The sequence below is a fragment of the Equus przewalskii genome, chromosome 7 (genome assembly GCF_037783145.1).
Source record: "Equus przewalskii isolate Varuska chromosome 7, EquPr2, whole genome shotgun sequence".
NCBI classification, from domain to species: Eukaryota; Metazoa; Chordata; class Mammalia; order Perissodactyla; family Equidae; genus Equus; species Equus przewalskii.
This window is the reverse complement of record NC_091837.1, coordinates 17,989,881-18,010,327: the sequence shown is the minus strand read 5'-3', so window position 1 is coordinate 18,010,327 and position 20,447 is coordinate 17,989,881. Positions and strand designations below refer to the sequence as shown.

Sequence of the window (20,447 nt, the reverse complement as noted above, 5' to 3'; positions counted from 1 at the left end):
CCATCTCTGTGGATGGAGAAAGCAGATAGAGGGCGCCAAGGGCTGGGGGAGGAGGGAATGGGGATGAGTGAATAATGGGTATGGAGCTTCCTTTTGGGGTGATAAAGATGTTTTGGAACTAGATAGAGATGGTTACACGCTATGAATGTACTGAATATCACTGCATTGTCCACTTTGAAATGGCTAAGTTTATATTATGTGAATTGCACCTCAATTAAAAAAAAGAAAATTAACTCAAATAGTTAAGAAAAAAAACTGTGGGCCAGATGGAACAAGCCCTCAGGCTGAATCTGAGGCCCGGGGTGCCCGTGTCTAAGTCGGTGTGGGGCTTGCACTTAAGATGAGCCCCACAGAGCATCTCGCACAGGGGGTGGGGTTACGATCGCCAGTTTACGGAAGGAAAGGAAGGCTCGAAGAGGTGAAGCGGTGGGGATAAGGGTCCAGTGCAGGAGCTGGGGCTGGGGGCCTGAGTGTGGTCTCCAGACAAACCGACGCCATGCTCCCTGCGCTTGGGGCCGACGACTGTGAAAAGCACAGGAAGGGTGACAGCTATTGAAGCGGGTGGTGGCAGGGGATCTCGTGTGAGCTGGAAGATCAGACAGGAACTGAGCATCGAGATTCCCTCCCTCCCGAGGCCCAGAGAACTCCCCGTGAATTCAAGGCAATTCAGCAAACCCGTGTTGAGCACCTACTATGCACAAGATTGTGCTGCGTGTGAACATAATAAAAGCAGCAAGTGCGAATGCCTAAGGGCCCGCTCTGTGCAAAGCCCTCCACGGGGCCTTCTCTGATGCTCCCGGGAGCTCGGAGGCAGAAGTGGAGCTGGCACACCCTGCACGCAGGTAACTTACACAAATTCAACCACACGCAGTCGGCCGAATCGAAGAGAAAGAAATGCTCGTTGAAAGGACAACGCCACCTGTCACATCCCTCTGTGGACTTGCCACACGGGAAGCACGGAAATGGAATGTGTGGATCCACTCTTCTGGCAGCCTCCAGCCCCAGGACCCTTCCCAGAAGCAGCTGGCTCCGTGCTAAGCATGATTCGAGGGCTGGGTGTCTCAACCTTGACCCCACCGACATTCCGGGCCAGGGAACTATTTGTTATGGGAGCTGTCCTGTGCAGCGGCATCCCGGCCTCCACCCACTGGATGCCAGTAACACCCCCTCCCATGTGTGACAACCAAAAATGTCTCCATTGCTGAATGTCCCCTGGGGGCAAAATCACCCCAGTTGAGAACCACTGCTCTAGAGTTTCAAATGCTTATTTTTGGGTTTCGAGACCCAAGTCAACCACCTCACCTGGTGCTCAACAGCAGAAGAAGTGATGGGTGCAAGGAGGGGGAAGCAGGGGCTGGGCCGTGGCGACTTGCTGAGACTTATGTGGTGCCCTTCCTCCTGGAGGGGGGCGAGTCTAAGGGATTCTCATGGGTACCTTTGCTTTCACGCTGACTTCAGAATCTAGCACCCATATCCGCTGCCCCTCAAAGGTGGCACTGTTATCCCCTTCCACAGGAGGGAAAACAGAGGGTCACAGAGAAGAAGTCATTGGCCCAAGGTCTCAGAGCTAATAAATGACCAAGAAGGGATTTGAGCCCAATCGGTTTCACTCTATAACCCCTTTCTTTTTTCTCCTCTCACTATTTTGCTTGCCTATCTGCAAGCGAGGCCTAAAGGAAATCAGCGTGCCAGAAAGTAGAGACTCCTTACAGACTCTCACTGCTGGAGGCGGCACTCAGCAGTCATCCGCCTGCCTCTTGGTTCTGGATGAGGCCACAGGTAGATTCAGATTCAAAAAGATATTTATTGAGCTGTGGGGATTCTTCTGATTGCAAGAGACCGAAACTGAACTCAGACTAGCTTAAAGCAAAAAGGGAATATATTGGCTCAGATAACTGGGAAGTTTAAGGAGTGATGGGTTCAGGTATGGCTGGATCAAGGGGTCAAATGGTCAGGACACAGTCACCTCATGTTTGTTTTTCTCTCTGTTGGCTTCCTTCTCCTGTTGGCAGATTCTTCCCTCCTTTATACAAAGACAGCCACCAGCAGCACCACATTTAAACCTTGACCTCTTAGAAACCCAGAAGAAAGATTTTCTCTGTCCTAATAGTTCCAATAACATTCCTAAAGTTGGCTCTGATTGTCCCAGCTTGGGTCCCATGCACATCCAGAAACTAATCACTATGGCCAGGGGTGTGTGGGACTGTCCATGATTTGGCCTGGGCTACGTGCTCATCTTCAGAGTTTGAGAGTAAGGTGATCCCCAAATCTTATGGAGAAGAGCAGGAGGAGAGACAGTGGGACGCCGTGGCCAGAAGGGAAGACAACAGGCCCGGGCAGGTGAAACAGTTACCACAGGCCCTCCTGGCACACCAAGAACTGGGCCAGGCATGCTCGGGACACGATGTCCTTTAATCCTCATGACAAGCTTAGAACACTATCTCTGCTTCCCAGGTAAGGAGCCAAGGCTCAGAAGGGCCCAGTGTCACGGCCAGCATCTCACTTCCAGGTGAGGAGCCAGCTCTCCCTGCCCAGAGGCACCCTGCCCTTAGGCGGTGGAGCTAGGACTTGAGCCAGACTCCGGTGACTGGAAGCACAGGGCCGGCCCTCCCTGTCCCACAGGAGCCCCTCCACACTGGCGAGCTGCCTGAAACCTCTTCAGCACTTCGTTCCAGTCTCTTAACTTGCGGACCCCCGTCAGCGAGTTCTTTATTCCCACGAATGGTGCTATTAAACTAACGGCTCAGGGAGCTATCGGCTGGCCTTGGAGCAGCCACACATCCCTCAAGCCTGCCCCATGCTCTGCCTCCCAAAGACGCGCATGAGAAGTTCCAGGAGCTGAGCAAGGCCCGGGTGGAAACGCTTCCCGGCCACCATTTTGTTTCAGGATGGCCAAAAGCACCACGCACCTTGAACCTGAGCTCTTGTGCAACGCCCAGCCCAGAGCTAAAGGTGGCCGGGGTCGGTTACCTCCCAGAAAAGCCCCTTGTGCGGGCCGTGGCAGACCTCCTTGGGCACAGAGCTGAGAAGCCAGGGTTGAAAGAGAGGCCCCTTTCTGTTTGGTCAATAAGCAGCTGTGAAGGATGCGTAGGTTGGAGCTAAATTTATTTGTTCCTTTCTTTCTCGGAACAGCAGCAAGGCGCTCCGGGTGCAGCTGTCTCCCTCTCCCGTGAGCCCTTTGCAGGCACCAGCATGCACAGAGGCCAGCTCTCCAGGACGCCAGGTCCTCTCTGGTTTGCTCCCTTCCCGCTGCGGGCAGGACTTCTAGCGCCCCCCTCGAGGTCAGGGCTGGAATCCAGGGCCAGTGGGTAGAAATTTGGAGCCGCCTCCCAGACCCAGGGCGAAATCATCACCTCTGAAAAACAGGCGAGCTGCAGAACCTAAGCCACCCCAGCCTGGGGAAGGCAACATGGGCCCCACCCTGGAAAACCACAGAAGTCCCGACCGCCTCTGCTTTCACTGCTCAGACCTGTGGGAAACTTGTAAGATACAAGCCGCGCGGGGAAGGGGGGGCCTCCTGGGAGGGGCCTTCCAAACAAAGCCGGTGGGTTTGGCACAGTCCTTTCCGGAATCCATCTGTTTTCGGAAAGCCTAGCTGCGGGCCCACCTCCAGCCAGGCCTCGAGCACGCGGGTCCAAGCGGTTTTTCAGAAGTGCTCTGTGAGACTTTCAAAAGGTGCCCACGGGTGGGGAAGTGAAAGGACGGGGACTGAGGGGGAAACTGCTTCTTGATTTCTAGCCTCGCTTGAGCGGCTTCTTGACGGTTACTGCTCCAGTTCTGCTGAGTCAGAAGCATCTCCCAGCTGCTCACCGGAAACACAGCTGTTAGGCGAAAATAACCACAGAGCCGAGCATTGTGCACCTTCCAGAAAAGAGGGCAGAAAACCTCAAAACAAAAGAGAAAAACACAAAACAATAGAAGAGGCGCTGTTAGAAACCCAGAAGGCGGCTTGCTCCCTTCGCCAAGCCCTGGCTCCCTCCTTGTCATCCACAGCTTGGAGATGGAGCAAATCTGGCAGCTTTTCCACTGTAGCGGAACTGGCACTCCCCACCCCTCAACCCCAATAAACCGTTATGACCGTGTCCTAACCCCGAACCTGTGAATGTGACCTTATTTGGAAAAAGGGTCTTTGCAGATGTAATTAACAGAAGGATCCCAAGAGGAGATCATCCTGGATGACCTGTGCGGGCCCTCAATCCAATGGCAGGTGTCCTTATAAGAGTGAGGGAGGAGGGGGCCGGCCCAGTGGCGCGGCCGTTAAGTTCGCACGTTCTGCTTTGGCGGCCCAGGGTTCACAGGCCCAGATCCCGGGTGCGGACATGGCACTGCTCGGCAAGCCATGCTGTAGGCGTCCCACATATAAAGTAGAGGAAGATGGGCACAGATGTTAGCTCAGGGCCAGTCTTCTTCAGAGAAGAGGATTAGCAGCAGATGTTAGCTCAGGGCTAATCTTCCTCAAAAAAAAAAAAAGGGAAGGAGGAGATTAGACACAGAAGAGAACATGCAGAGACATACAGAGGCGAAGGCCAGGTGGAGACAGAGATAGAGGTTGAAGATACACAACTGCAAGCAAGGAACACCCAGGATTTGTCATGGCAGCTGCCAGAGACGAGTAGAGCCACCACGGCTTCCATTTGCCATGTCCTCCCCTGGCCACGCACTTCCCCTCGTCCAGAGTGGAAATATTCACAGCATCCTGGTTGCAAGGTGTCTTACTTGGACGTTGAGGTTCCCTTTCCCCCAGGGCTTCATTATTATCAGGAAGCAGGATGGTGCCTGAGGACCCCAGGGACCGGGGAGGAGCTGGGATCCCTCTTCTAGATAAGACTCTGCCACAGCCCAGGTGTGTGCCCTCATCCCCCAGTCACCGTCACTGAGGGAGCTGGGCATGGTGTGTTAGGAAACAGGCTCTGGGTTTGAAAACCAGCTCTGCCACTTACTAGCTTTCCAGATGTGGACTGGGGGGAGGTATTTAACCTCTCTGGGTCTCAGTTTCCTCATCTGTACAATGGGGAGATGACGGGAAAACTAAGTGCTATTACACATGTAGAGATGTTGAAAAGAACAATGATTGCTAATGCATAACAGAGTTTCTAAGGAAGTCAGGGAAGTTCCCAGAGGCCAAAAACAAAAAAAGGAAAGCAAGCCCAGAGCTGAGGGTGAGTATGGGAGTTCTCCACGAGGGGCCTGGGGACAGGAGGCACCTGGTCACACAGGCTGCGAGCTGGGACTGGACAACCGTCACAGAGCTGGAGCTTCTGTGAGTTTGGGGCTTCCAAGAGCTTCCCCCTGACACATTATAAGGAGGAAGTGAGTTCGTACCTGCAAAGCTGTACTTGGACGAGGCCGTACTTGGTTGCTCTTATTGTCCTGTGATTTACTCGAGTCCTAAATGTCCATGGGTTCTGGCAGTTCAGCATCTATGACAGTACAGCATCCAGTTTACCTTTAGGAAACCATCTTTCTTCCACCCCTGTGATCCAAGGAGGGTATACAAGGCAGGCCTGGCCAATCAGAGTCAGGGGTTGGTGCAGAGATGGGCGTGTGACCCAAAGCGGCCAAGCAGCGTGAATAGTCGCTGAAACTATTGGGAAAGAGAAATTGCCTTTCTTTGGCTCTACTGTACGAGTGGGCTATGAGCTTGGCGCTGCTGGAGGCTGACTTGGTGCCTCTTCAGGCAAGCCTGCCGGAAGGAGATGCCCAAACCGAGGGAAACAGTCCTGCTCCATACAATATCTTCTGCGATAGTCTCAGGGACTGAAGGAGGTAGGCATCCTATTATTCTCATTTTATGAGAAAAAACTGAGGCTTAGAGACATTTAATCAAGTGCTCAAAATCACACTGCTAATAAGTGGCTGGGCTGTGGTTTGAACGCAGAGCTGGGATCTGACCCACTTAGGCCTGGGAAGGAAAATGGTGATGTGGTTAGCATACCTAGGCTCTGGGTCATACTTTGGGAGAGTCACATAAATTTCAAGGCCTTGAGTGGCTCATCTACAAAATAGAAGAGTAGGTATATTTTTAAACTTTTAAACATTTGTATATGAGTACAAAGGTTACTATGACAATTAACCATGTATTTGCTGTCCATAAATAACATTTTGTCATACTTGCTTCAGAGATGAGATGCTTTCTGAAAAGCCGTACAGTTCCTTGTTTCTACATCTCGATTCTAGATTCTGAAATGCCAAGGCAGTCTGACTCTGGATAACTCGCATTAAGAAACAAGAATACAAAAGTCTTTGATATTTACTCACATATTTATGATTTCCGGCATTCTTCATTCCTCCTGTAGATCTGAGCTTCCACCTGGTATCACGTTTATTCAACCTAAAAGAGAACTTCTTTTAATATTCCTTATAGTGCAAGTCTGCTCATAACAAATTCTACCTTCTTTTTTTTGTCTGAAAAACATTTTTATTTCACTTTCATGTTTTAAAGATATTTTCACTGGACATAGACTCTTGATTGACAGATTTTTTTTTCATTCAACACATTAAGGATGTTATTCCATTGTCTTTGGCTTACATTGGTTTTAAGGGGAAATCACTGGTAATTCTTATCAGTATTCATTTTACGTAACATATCTTTTCATCTTGGCTGCTTTTAAGATTTTTTTCTTTATTGCTCATTTTAAGTAAATTCATTATGATGTACCTTGAGGTTGCTTTCTTTGTGTTTATCCTGCCTGGAATTTGTTAAGTTTCTTGGATCTGTAGATTTACAGTTTTTATTAGTTTTGGAACATCTTCACCTGTCATCATTTCAGGTATTTTTTCCACCCTCCTTTCCTCCTGGGACTCCAATTAAATGTAGGCTGCATCTAATCCTATTGCAGGGGTCCTTGATGCTGGAGTCATGTTTTTTCCTAGTCTTTTTTCTCCTTGTGCTACAATTCGAATAGCTTCTTTTATAATGTTATCATGTGTACTAATTTTTTTCTTCTGCAATCTTTAATATACTGTTAAGCCTATCCAGTGAAATTTTTGTTTTAGATATTGTATTTTTCCTTTCTGGAAGTTTCATTTCATTTTTTTTTTAATGTCTTCCACTGCTCACTATGTTCATGTTTTCCTTTAAATCTTTGAAAACATTTGCAATAGCTGTTTTAAAGTCCTTATCTGTTAGTTACATCATCTTTGTCATTTTGGGTCTGTTTTCATTGACTGATATTGCTCCTGGTAATGAGACTCATTTCCCTTCTTCTTTAGGTGTCTAGTAATTTTTTATTGGATGCTAGACATTGTTAATGCTATGCAGCTCAATGTCTGAATTTTGTTGCTTTCCTTTGAAGTTCACTTTTGGCAGGTAGTTAAGTTACTTACTGGTCAGTTTGATTTTTTGAGGCTTTTAAAAGTTTTCTTGGGCTGGATCTAGAGGAGCCTTTCTTCTAAGGCTAGTTTAGCCCTACCACTAGGATGTGACCTCACTGGGGACTCTAAGGAGACCCAGTCTACTTGCTAAAACTTGGGTGTCCCCAAGTCCCATGAGAGCTCTGGGAATTATTCAGCTTGTACCTCGCCAGGAGTTGTGCTTTGCCGTCTATGCAACATTTCATCCAATGCCTAGCAATTCAGTATGTAACCAGAAACTCAAGGGGCTCCCTATACAGATTTCTGGCACTGTTTATCCATGTAGCACCTTCTTCTCCAGAACTTTGGCTCACAATTTCCAGCCTCTTCACCCTCCACATATTGATAACCCATGTCTCCTCCACTCAGAGAGGCCACCATTCTCTGCCCAGGCTTCTCCTCCCTGTGCTGCAGCCTGGAAAGCACTTCCAGGAAGAAAGCCAAGGTGATTGTGGGGCACACTTCATTGCCTGCCTTCTTTTAAGGTTCACAGTTCTGACTGCCTGTTGCCCAATGTCTGAAAACAGTTGTTTCATCGATCTTGCCCAGCTCTCCAGTTGTGTGTGGCTGGAAAACAAGTCTGGTACCAGTTACTTTATTATGGCCAGAGGCAGAAGTTGATTCTAACTAATTTAACTGGAAAAAAAGAATGCACTGTAAGGGCTTAGGGGGAATCACAGAATAGAAATAATAGCCAAAGACAGTCCTCAGAAGGGACAGAGGCCAGAGCAGCCCTGGAGACCCAGGGGAACTAAGAGATAGTCTCTTCAGGGCACAGATACCTGGATGAATGAGCTCTTGAAAGAGTTATGGGGCCTTTCAAGACTCAAAGTGCTGGGAGGACGTGTGTGGCTTAGCCACAATTGTGGGCTTACCTCTTGGCCCCAAGAAGGCAAGACACTCTGATTAATGATACTACCACAATGCTATCCAATGGGGGTGTATAGATTGCCAAAACACAACTGGGTTGCTTTTTCCAGAAGAAAAGAGAATGGCTGCTAGGCAGGCAAAAACAACAGACACATTACACAACGTTTACAAGAGAACAAAATCTTTAAGTGGGGTTGGCTGTAAAACTCAGAGCCTTGCGATTTCTTTTGGCTGTTTAACCACTAGACCGCATAGCTGCCTTCTTTCCCCTAACATCCCTGCGTTCCCCTGCAACACAGAAAAAGTTACCTTGTGACAATTCCACTTTATGGGCAGCATACAGACAGTACAAACTTTGCATCAGGCCAGAAACACCGGCTTAGGGCTCACTCAGAACAGATTCTCTGAGTCTGCCAATGTTCTAGGAAGACTTCCAGTGAATAAAACTCACTTACGGGTGAAAGGCAAGCTTGAACCTGTCTCCTGGGAACAGAGCAAGAAACAGAACGTGTCCATTCCCTTTCCTCTGCTCCTAACCACCCAGAGCTGGAAGCGCCTTGCCTGGGAGAGAATGTTTTGTGTTTCAAGAGTGAGTATGAAGTGGCTGCAGGCTAGTTTATCAAGTAGCTTAATTCAACCAAACATATAGACAAATGCACCGACGGGTAAGGGAACTGGATGTTCTTTGCCTGGATTGTTCTGAGGAAATTCCACCGCCCCCACGCTGCCTAGAGGCTAATCAGAGACTGTGTGTGTGTGTGTGTAACTTCTACAAGCTCATCACCTGAGGTCCTTAAAATTTCCCCGGACATTACTTTCTTGTATGATCACACCCATTTCAGAGATGGGAAATCTGTGGTCCAGCACGTGGAACTGTGAGTCAGCAATAAAACCAAGAATCCAGTTCACGACTGCAGAGCAAAGCTGTCCTGATGTGGCTGGAGGACAATTTTGAAGGCAAGAGGGAGGGAGGGGTGAGATGAGAGGAGAGAAAGAAAAATGGACAAGTCTTCAAAGGTGCCCAGGGTTTTGGAGATTTAAGGTGTTGAGAGATGCTATTTGTACACAATCAAGATTTAAATCGAAATCACAGTCAAATAAAAGCACTTCACATCCCATAGCCAAGTTTCTCTCCAGCCTTGGTTTTTAGCTGTGTCCATCCTCTGGTTCAACTTAGAAAGAAACCTTTTCACTGTTTGTGGGGCTTTTTCTCTCCCAAGAAAGAAATCTTGGTACTTTCATGCTCATTGAGAAAAGGCCAAAATAAGGTTATAAAATTATTTCCTGGGAGGGTTTTAGTGACGTGTGTCTTGTTGTCTGCTCCATACGGCTCCAAAAAAAGATTACAGGGAGAGAAGATGGAAGCCAAAATACCCAGAGGAAGGATGTCTCCCAGGCCAGCGGGAAAGAGATTTCAGGATTAGAGCAGCCTTCGGGGAAGTGTCTAGAGCCTGCGAGGTCTGTGAAGGGACAAATGATCGTGTTCGCCATTATATTTTGGACGCCAAGCACAGTGTCTGATTCACAGCAGGTGTGCAGTAAGTGATTTGTTGAAGGAAAGAATGACCGAGTGAGTGAATGTGAATCTCCAGTCATTTCTACCCCACACATTCGCCAAAACAGACTCTCAGGCTTTTGCACATTTTTTCCATCCTTTGTTTTCCTGGCAATTGTCTTCTCACTCTTGAAGGCAATGGATCCTAACCTTTCGTGGGTCGTGAACCCTTCTGAGAATCTGAGGAGAGCAAGGGACCCTCTTCTCAAAAAGTGCACAGACGTGTACACACAATTTTGCACGTGCTTGCGAGTTGGGGGCGGATGTCCTGAACCTCGCCCGCAGGCCCAGGCTGACAATCTCTCTTCCCCTTTCTTCTTCCCAACGTCCCTCTCACTCTTCCTCACAGAGCGAGTTGCTTCTTCACTGGGTTCCCACAGCAATTTCTTTTTAGTTCAAAACAACATTTATTTTGCTCACACGTCTGTCATTTGGGAGGGCTCAGAGGGGCCCTCCCTGCTCCGCTGGGTGTCAGCTGGGCTGGCGTGAGGCTGGGGCTGGAAAGACCTAGAGAGCTGGGAGATGAAGTAGCTGAGGGACCTCGGGCAGCTGGGCCCGTCTCTGTGTGGTCTCTCCACTCCCTCTCTCTGGCATGTCCAGAGCACTTGAAACATACTTCTCCTGTTACTTAACAGGCAACATTGTAGCGATTACTTATGCCCATCCCCGGGGATTGTGGTAATTGACTTGGTCTGCTTCACCTGCAACCCTGTAAACCCTTCAAGGGACGAGGACCGTGACCTGTTCGTAGTTATTTCCCTAGGGCCCTAGCAGGTACTTCGCACGTAGTAAGCATTTACTATATGCTAGTTGGAATAGGTATGTGGGTTTCTCTTTATTTTATTATTATGCTCTGCTACATTTAAACAAAAAGGATTGGAAGATGGCGCATTTACATACATCAATACAACAAAGTAAACATTTTAAAACAAGGAAATGGGGGCTAAGTGAATATAAAGGTAGGAAAATATGTTGAAATAAAAGATAAGATTGGTACCCAAAATATACACTACAGATTTCTATAGCATTGCTGGCAGTGGCCCACAAACCTGTTTGAGCATCCTGGTAGTAACGGCAAAGAGGGAAATATAATAGGTTGTAAAATTCATGGCGTTAGATATAAGCAAACCAATTGCTTAGGAAAACACAGCTTTTACTTGTAACAGGCTGTATAAAATTACAACTTCCCTGAAATAAAAATGATAGCAAGGTGATACAACGAGTTCTCTATAATGTCCCTCAATGCAGGTTAAAGGAAGGTCAATCCAAGCCAATCCGTAAGTGGCCAAATCAAAGGGATTAAAGGTTGCAATTCTCTGAGAGCCTGGTTTTATCCCAGGAACAATGTAAGACTATTTGGTCCAGCTTTTTCTAAAGGGCGTGTGAGGGAACACCATTCCTGGGGAAGCTCTGACCACAAAGGGCTCTGTGGTCAAGGGAAGGTGAGAAACCCACCCACGTCTTCCTCCTGGAACTTCACAGTGAACACTCGCATTTTAAAGGCTCTGAGAAGTCCTGCAGTAAAGAAACTCAGCATTTCCCAAGCTCCTTTGACTACTGTTGTGCAAGAACCCAGGAACAGTCTCCAAATGGGACGTAGGTTCCACTGCTCCTTCTGTGTAAGAGCTTTTCCTTCTCGTAAGAACAGAAGGGATTAACAGACTATTATTCTTAAGCAAGGTATGCCAATCCTCTTTCCTTTGTCCTTTCTTTAAAGGGCTTAGAAAGGAGACAAAATAATATCTGCAAATCTCCTGCCTAAAGTACCTTTGTTTAAAATCCTTTTTGCTTGCTCTTTTTTATAGATATGACTCCAGAAAAAGAAAAAAAAAAAGATTAGGGAGAAACTTGTCCTTCCAAATTCCAAATAAAGCAGAAGAAAGATGTGGTTGAACGTCCTGGAGAGCCCACAATTTCTGCCCCCGGGAAAATCAAAAGGGGTCAGCCCGAGCCTTTCCCTTGCTGGCCGCCTGTGTCGATGTCAGACACGTCCCCTCGGTTATCCATAACGCTGATCGCTAAATGAGCAATATTTGTTCAGACTAGCAGAAAACTAAAGAGTGGCACCTTCAGCAGATGGCCGGGAGCAGCAAGGGCAATAACTGTCTATTTGTTTTGGCATCGCGGAGGAAAAGAAAGAGAGGGTGTGTGTTACCCTTTGTCCAGTTCCTGTCCCTTGGTAGACTAGCATTTCCATCTCAAAAGAATCAAAGTGTGATCTAGTTCAGAACGGGAAAGCACGCCTCGTTTTGGCAGGCCACAGAACAACCCTAGAGTCTTTTCTTCACAAAGCACTCGTTAACATCCTGCTTAATATTCTATGGAATGCACCGCAGAAAACTGATTAAATGAACGAAGGGATGGCAGAGTCTTAGGTCAGTGATTCTCAAACGAGGTTCCATGGAGAACCAGTGGTTCCCACAGTGTCTCAGGAGCTGTTGAGAGAGGGGAAGAAGCCCTTTGCAGGCAGAGAGCTGAGCCCCTGGACCCAATTCAACCACAGCAGTTTCTCTTTTATCTACCTAAGATTGTGTTTGGGGGGAAAAAAATCTGTTACTTAAAATTAGAAAATGTTTGAGAACCACTGCTTTAAACAGAGCTCCACCACATTATTTCTCACAGTTGAAATTCTGATAAGAATTGAAAAGCAGACAGTTTTAGTTATATTCATAGCAAGAACCTGGGTGGCAGAAATTTAATTTTTTTTTTATGAAAAGTAGAGCCATGGCAAAACATACAATAAACAAAGAACATATTTGCAGCCACATAATGAATAAAGAGTTAATATTCTTCAGTTATAAAACGGTCCTACAAATTAAGAAGAAAAAGACCCATAACCCAGGAGAAACATGGGCCAAGGCTACAGAATTCACAGAAGCAGAAATGCAAATGGCCAATAAACATATGAAAAGATGCTCAGGCTGGCTTGTCAGGGAAATGCAAATGAGAACAATGAGATACTATTTTTTACCCATCAGATTGGCAAAAATGGAAAATATGTGTAACATCCAGAGCTGGCGAGGGTGTAAAGACTCCATTTCTCTCGAACACCATCGGGGGAGGACCGTACATTATTATAACACTGTGGAAAATCAACTGTTGGTATTTTTGAAAATTAAAACTGTGGCCTGGCACTCCCACTTCTGGGAATATATCCACGAGAAAAGAAAATGCCAGTCTATAAAGACAGAAATACATCAAGAAGTTTACTGCAGCATCAGTTGTAATCGTTAAAAAAAAGGACCTGGAAACAATGTAAATGTACATTAACAGGGAAATGGTTGAACAAATCAAGATATGTTTATATTAAGGAATACAGTGCAGCGATTAAAAATTTTAAAATCAATCTGTGCATATTGACTGGGAGATATGCCCACAACACCTTGTTAAATGGAATAAAAGCAAGCGTGATCCTATTTTTATTGAAAAAAATTAAAAGACCAAAAAAAAAGTCACACCCTGTAAATGGGTTTCTACATGTTTTTATAAATAAAGAAAACAGTAGGGAAACATTTAGACCAATTGTTAACAGCGACTGTATCTGGAGCTGGACTGGAAAGGAGTGGAGAGACTATTAATTTTATTTGAGACATTCCTTTATTATTTGAATTGTTACAAAGGATATGTACTACTTTCGTAATTCAAATGATCAGAATTTTTAAAAGCAGAATTAGGAAAGGAAATGCAAAGCAAATGAAATTACTTTGACAATCAGCAGAAGGCAGGGTGGGGCTGGCCTCCTCGTATGGAATCTTAAAGCACTGAACCCAAGGGGTATCCACCTAATAGAAGGCACCCCAACTACATGTGGGGGCGGGTTGAAGAAGAGCCCTGCGATAGGGCCTACCTTTTCCTTGAAAATCAATTCGGACTCTCCTCTAATACATGACATAGGATGGATTGATGCCCCAAGGTAATATGCTATAGAACAGGGGTCAGCAAATTCTTTCTATTAAGGCTAAATAGTACATATATTAGGATTTATGGGCCATCCGGTTTGTCACAACTACTCAACTCTGTGTTGTTGCACTCCAGCAGTCATAGACGATATGTAAATGAATGAGCATGGCAGTGTCTCAATAAAACTTTATTTATAAAACAGGTAGTGGGCTGGATTTGACCCAGGGACTACTGTGGTATTCTGTTATGTCAGCCTGAGCAGACTAAGACAGGACTATTACAAATAATGCCCCTGTGAACCTTCCTGGCTGTGTCCTTTGGTGCACATATTTATGCATTGCTATGGAGCATATTCCCAGAGTATATGTGTTACATTCGGCTTTAGTAAATACTGCTAAATAATCTTCCAAAGTAGTTCAACTAATTTCCACTCCTACCTTCAGTGTAGGAGAGTTCCAGCTGCTCCAAGCATTGCCACGTTTGGTATTGACGGGTTTCTTTTCTTGCAATTTTAGCCATTCTTGTATGTCTGTGAAAAAGTTCAAAAATCTTAGTTGTTCAGCTAAAAGTTTTCACATGTATAAAAATTCTCATTGTGGTTTGAATTGCATTTCCTTAATTACTAATGATGTTGACCCTTTTGATAGATTTATTTGTCATTTGGATTTCTCTCCTGTGAAAAGCTTTTTCATATGTTTTCCCCATTTTTCAAAAAATTGGGTCATTGGTCTTTTCCTTATTGACTTACATAAGTTCTTTAAATATTCGGAATATGAGTCTTCTGTTGATACTTTTATTCCAACTATCTTCTCTCACTCTGTGGTTTGCATTTTCATTCTCTTGGTGGAGTTTTTGATGAACGAAAGTTTTTGATTTTAATGAAGTCCAACTAATCAATTGTTTTCTTTAAGGTTCATTGTGTGTGTGTGCATCTTGTTTCAGAAATATTTGCTAAAGAAAAACTGTTTTCTACTCCCAACAGTTCTGACACCAGAAGTGTGGGGTTTTTCCCCCTGCACAAACCAACTTTCCAACTTTCTGGACGCCAACTGAGTGTCCTATAATTTACTTCATTTCTGACACTAACTGCTCGCAGTTAACATCAGACTCCACAGGTTAAGGGCTCAGCCCCACAAGACTGCCCCCACTCAGATGCCTGTTGCAAATAACGGGTCTCCAGGGTCCCCACATTTCTTCTGACTTGGCTAAAGGTCAGGAGTTCCCACACCGTCGGGGAAACATTTACTTCTATTTACCAGTTTATTATAAAAGATACAGATGAACAACCAGATGAAGAGGTCCATAGGGCGAAGTCCAGAAGGGTCCCCAGCACAAGAGCTTCCGTCCTCGTGGAGCCAGGGTGCACCATCCTCCAGAACGTGGATGCATTCACCAACCCAGAAGCTCCCCAAAACCCACAGTTTAGGGATTTTTATGGAGGCTTCATCATGTGGGCATGATGGGTCATTAACTCAGTCTCCAGCCTCTCTCCTCTCCCTAGAGGATGGGAGGTGGGGCTGAAAGTTCCAAGCTTCTAATCATGGCTTGATCTTCCTGGAGACCAGCTCCCATCCTACAGCTGTCCAGGAGCACACCCAGAGTCACCTCATTAGAAAAAAGGATGCTCCCAGGATCCCCTGGGAAATTCTGTGGGATTTAGGAGCTCTGTGTCAGACACTCCCGTCACCCTTGCCACTCAGGAAATTCTAAGCATTGTAGTTCAGGAACTGGAGTCAAAGAGCAAGTATCAGGATAAAGATGTTGCTCACACCCTTCTCACTCAGGATGTTACAAGGGTTTTAGGAGTTCTGTGTCAGAAACCAGGGGGGGAGACCAAATATATCTTTCTTATTGGGCCACTTTGCTATCCTACAGTCATGAAGATGTTCTCTTCTGTTATCTCCTAGCAGCTTTTTGTCTCACTTTGCATATTTGAGTCTCCAACCATCGTAATAATCTCAACCAGGAAGGTTTAAGAGTAGGCATTACCCATCGCAGTATTTTCAGTTCCGCGTGGTCTTCCAGAACCGTGCCAATGGCCATCGAGAAGTGGGGTCTATTTCCCCTTCCCTTCAACCCGGGCTGGCCTCTGTGATTGCTTCAAGAGAATGCAACAGAACTGACAACAAGACTTCCCAGGAGAGGTCAGAGAAAGTGAGGCGGCTTCCACCCGGCTGTCTCCCTTTCTCTCGGGACACCTGCCTTGACCACCACGTGAGAAGTCCAGCTCCCCTGGAGCCACCATGCTGGAGAGACCATGTGGGGAGACCACACTGAGATATACTGTGCACCCAGGGGGTCCAGCGGTTCCTGCCCCCAGCTGTACAAGTTTTCTCAGTCCAGGTGCCAGACGTGAGCATGAAGACACCTTCCAGATTGCCTCTGCCTTAGCCACGTGAGATACCCTGAACCAGGACTGCCCAGCCGAGCTGCTTCTAACTCCCTAGCCTGCAGAAACCATGAAAGATAATCGACGCCTGTTGTGTTAAGCCACTTTGGTTAAGGCTCATTTGTTACGCAGCAATAGATGACTGGAACGGCAAGAAAGCAGGGACCCATCTTCCCAGGCTCTAGTCTGGCACTAGTTTCACTGGCAGAACCAACCCGTGGACTGGGCTGGGCGGGTTTCCACCCCCGTCTTATTTCAGGGCTGTGTTTTCAACCCCCAAAGGCAAAGGAAGCTTTGATTCTCCTTGTCCAAGTCTCGTCTTAATCTGCTTAGTGTCTATGCAAATAGCAGAGCACATTGAGGAAAAGGGAGAGACTCCTGGAGATTAAACAGATGGGAAAAATGAGGTAAGAGAGAGAAGCCCCCTTGGAAGGTCTGGAAGGGCAGTGAAGTCTTGGTGTCCATCCAGGGAGACTAGCTGAGGATCACTTCACGAGCTTGGTCAGAAAGATAAGACCCCAGGGGGGCCTGGAGACCCCTTACCCCATTCAAAGAGGAGCAAGGCCGATTTCACAAAGAGCTGTCCGTGCTCTCGAGTCCCTGTCACTCAGCTTCTGGCTGCGGCCACCTAGCATGTCAAGTTGGAGAAGAAGCCTTCCAGCGGGGCCCAGGGTGGAACCAGGGATCTCTGATCCACACCCAGGGAAATGGCCGGCTCTACTTCCGGGAGGATTAAATGGTCTAGCAAATCAGGGGGCCGATTAATTAAGAGGACTGAACTTTTCACTCTTTCAACGCATGCTTGACATACTAATAACGGCAATAATGCTGACCTCTATCCACAGTCATATTATTTACCTATTTATTCCCTGTCTCTACTTCCACCCCACAGTACAAGCTAGAGGATCTCAGAGATCTGGGTCATGTGGTTCTCACCACCTCCCCTGCACTTAGCCCAGTGGCCAGCACAGAGCAGGGCTCCAGAATTATTTCCTGAATGCATGGATGAATGAATGAATGAATGAATAAACGATAATAGCAACCCTTTATGAGCGCCCACCCGGTGCAGGCTCTGTCCATTATTTCACGTCGTCCTCCAGCTTCCCTTGAAGAAGCAGTGGTTCTCTTTATTGGACAGGGGTTAGGACAATTGCTCAGAATCCCAGTCACTAGGGGCAGAATCCAATTTCAAACCCAGCGCCTCTGACTCACACACCCGCGCTCTTCGATACCAAGCGTGTTCTTCGCCACCAAGGGGCCTGGGGAGGGACCGCACACTCTTTCTCCTTTCTTGAGATAAGAGCGTTTTCACAAGGGCCTTGGAGACCCGAGACTGGAGCTCCAGGCTGCTATCCTGGCCTGGACCTGGCCCCGGAGCCCTGCGAGGAGCCTCGGGCTCAGGCCCGGGTTCCCATCCCACGTCTGTGGCCTGGGAACTCAGGGGAAAGGGCAATTAAATTAACGGGGTCACGCAAGGAGGAGGAGGGTGGGAAGGGGATGGCCAAATCCAGAAAGGCCAGATTTCCATTTGCATAATAATTTTGTTAGCAACAATGGGCATCTAGGATATCTATTTAAAGGCTGTAATGTTAATTTAATGGGAAAAAAGCTAATACAATTCCCCCAGAATTTTTCAATTAAATTAATGTGATGGGCTTTAATGGATAGGCTAAGTAGAAAGCGTGAATAGGACAAATATTGCATAAATTATACATACATTTATATAGATGCTGCCCGGATATATAATCTCTCTGCTCCAAGGGTCTGACATATGAGAGGGCCTATGCTTAAATCTGGCAAACAGTTATAACTCTATTTCAATTAAAGTGACCCTTTTATCATCTGAAGGAGGGGAGGGCTCCCCACTCTGGAGCTTCCACTCACCCTTTCCCTTCAACAACACGCCAGAAGATTCGGGCCTTAAAGAAACAGAAGACTCACTGAACAGTCGGCCACCATCACAAGAAGTCAGTGATAGGAGAAATCCACCAAAGCAAAATCCTGTTCCTCTCTCTTCTCCCTAAAGACATCTCATAGAACAGTAAACAAATGGACTGAGGTTCAAGAACCATTCTCTTTTCTCGAGCAACCACCCATTGACACGTCTCATCCATCAAGTGTTTGTTGAATGCCTGCTAGATGCCAGACTCTGTCATAAATGCTTCTAGGAATGTCCTAGTGTTCTAGTGTAGAATGTTCTAGAGCGATCCCTGCCTCACAAAAAATCCTAAATACATTCAGTTCAGCTCTTTGTGCTTCCACTTTGTCACCTGTAAAATAAAGATGATGCTTGTGGTAGCCATAAGTCAGCGTCCAAGATGGCTCCCACCAATCTCCACCTGGTGTTCACACCTTCGTGTAGGACCTGCCCACACTGAAGAGGGTAGCCAGCAGGACACTGCAGAAATGGAGGAGTGTGACTGCTAAGGTGAGGTCACAAAAGGCACTGCAGCCTCCTCTTTGCTCCTGCCGGCTCTCTCTCTCTTAATCCCTCTCAGCTCATTTGCTCTGAAGGAAGCTGACCAGCACGTTGTGAGGACACGCAAGCAGCCCCATGGGGAGGTCCATGTGGGGAGGGACTGAGGCCTCCTGCTATTGGCCAGCATCATCTTGCCGATAGCCAGGTGAGTGAGTCAACTTGGAGCAGATCCTTCTGCCCCAGCCAAGCCTTCAGATGAAACTGTGGCCCCAGCCCACTCTCACCTGCACCCTCACGAGACATCTGGAGTCAGAACCACCTAACTAAGCCATTCTCAGATTCTTGACCCACAGAAACTGGGTGAGATGATAAATGTTTATTGTTGCTTTAAGCTTCTAAGTGTCAGAGTAATTTGTAATACACCCGTAAACAGCAGACACAATATTCTCCCTTTCCCACTGGCCTTAGGTGAAATCACCATGGAGTCAAAGTGGGTTCCCGCTTCAGAGTCCACACTTGCTTCTTGCCCACCTTTGTGCATCCTGTGCCCTTTTCCTAAGGCCTCACTCTCTGCTCCTTCGCTTAAGCTTTTAGCTGATGCGTAGGCTCAAAGTTTCATGTGACCACTCTCAGAGGTATTGTCATTTTAACTAGAGTATTTTGGAAAATCAAAAAGGATTTCAGACCCAAAGAAATGAAGGTCTCCAGGTGAAATCTCGGGGAAGCAGAGAGGCTGTTAAGTGACCGGAGCTCTCAGGGATCCTCCGGCCACACCTCCTGGGGGCCCATGCTATTTACGGAATTCCAGCAGCCCTAACAGAAAGGGCACACAAGTGCTAACACTGACTCATTTCCAGTTTTTAACATCAATCTTTGTTGCTACGGGCTATTTTCATAGGCTATGATGGCTCACGAATTGCTGATAGAGAAAATAGAAAGCTAAGTAAAGTTTCCACGATTAAGCTCCAAAATGGACCAGCAGTAAGCACCAGTGAAGTCCTGGCCATGCCAGTCCACGGAGGTGGCTGTGAACTCGCAGGGAGCCCCGGGTTTCAGTCCTGGCTCTGCCGCTTACTGGCTGCATGAGCACGAGCGAGACCTCTCTGAGCCTCATTTCTCTTTCATAAAGTGAGGATATTCATGGCTGTCTCACTCGGGTAGGAGGGAGCCTGGCACGTAGGAGGAGCTGAAAGCCCGCTCGCAGCCACTCTTGTAAGGCGCCCCATGGAGACTGTGGCAGAGGCAGCAGGAAATAGACTCTGCTCAGTATCCAGCAAACTATTTAATTGAACCTCACAAGAGCTGATGCCTAAGGGAGGCGGTGGGTCTGCAGCGCTTGGTGCTGAGCGCCCTCTCTAGCAAGTTGGACTCCAGAGGGCCACCCAGCGACCAATAACCCCACTGCCCACCAGCACAGGTGGTCCCTCTGGAGTGTTTCCCAAGAAGGTTTCCCTCTGAGACTGACTGCTGAGTTGGCCCCTTTCCCGGGAGGCGTGAGGGCAACAGCAAGGGGAGCAGGAAGCCAGAGCTCCTTAGGGTCAGGGTGCGATGTTCTCCCAGGTGGAATCAACTCCCATGTGAAGTGGAGGCAGGCTAAGAGCTCAAGTCTCCAACGGAAGCACATTTAGGAAAGTCACAGTGGGGCTGCCTCCAGAGCATTGTACGAAGGATGCTTGGGGTCGTGTCCTGGTTTGTACAAGCCAGGGTGAGAGCTGCCTCTCTCCACAGAGCCGGAAGGATGTGACTTGAGGGTTACCCCAGCCGTCTTCACCACGATGCGGATAAAGTCTGTCTGCAGGGGGGGGGGGCACACAGCTTCTACTTCTTAACCGTTTCCTTCTCTTTCTGAGCAGACACCTGCACCCTTGTCCTCTGCAGTATGGTTCATCACTGTCCTTGATGATAAACAGCAGAATCAGAATGGAATTTACTAGGCAAATGAGGGTTAACACCCCTGTATT

At 47.2% G+C, this 20,447-nt stretch overlaps 1 long non-coding RNA gene across 4 annotated transcripts; it reads right to left on the bottom strand.

Moving 5' to 3' along the window:
* Positions 1-3,088: 3,088 nt before the first annotated feature.
* Positions 3,089-18,462, bottom strand: LOC103547955 (uncharacterized). Of its 4 annotated transcripts, XR_011541846.1 has the most exons (6): positions 18,338-18,462; positions 14,116-14,207; positions 6,259-6,331; positions 5,323-5,420; positions 3,470-4,450; positions 3,089-3,355 (listed from the first exon to the last, which is right to left on the bottom strand). It is a non-coding gene; the product is annotated as an uncharacterized lncRNA (long non-coding RNA). The 4 variants fall into 4 exon arrangements; XR_011541845.1 differs by lacking the exon at positions 3,089-3,355 and having other exon boundaries at positions 3,439-4,450; XR_011541847.1 differs by lacking the exon at positions 3,089-3,355 and having other exon boundaries at positions 3,688-3,821.
* Positions 18,463-20,447: the final 1,985 nt, after the last annotated feature.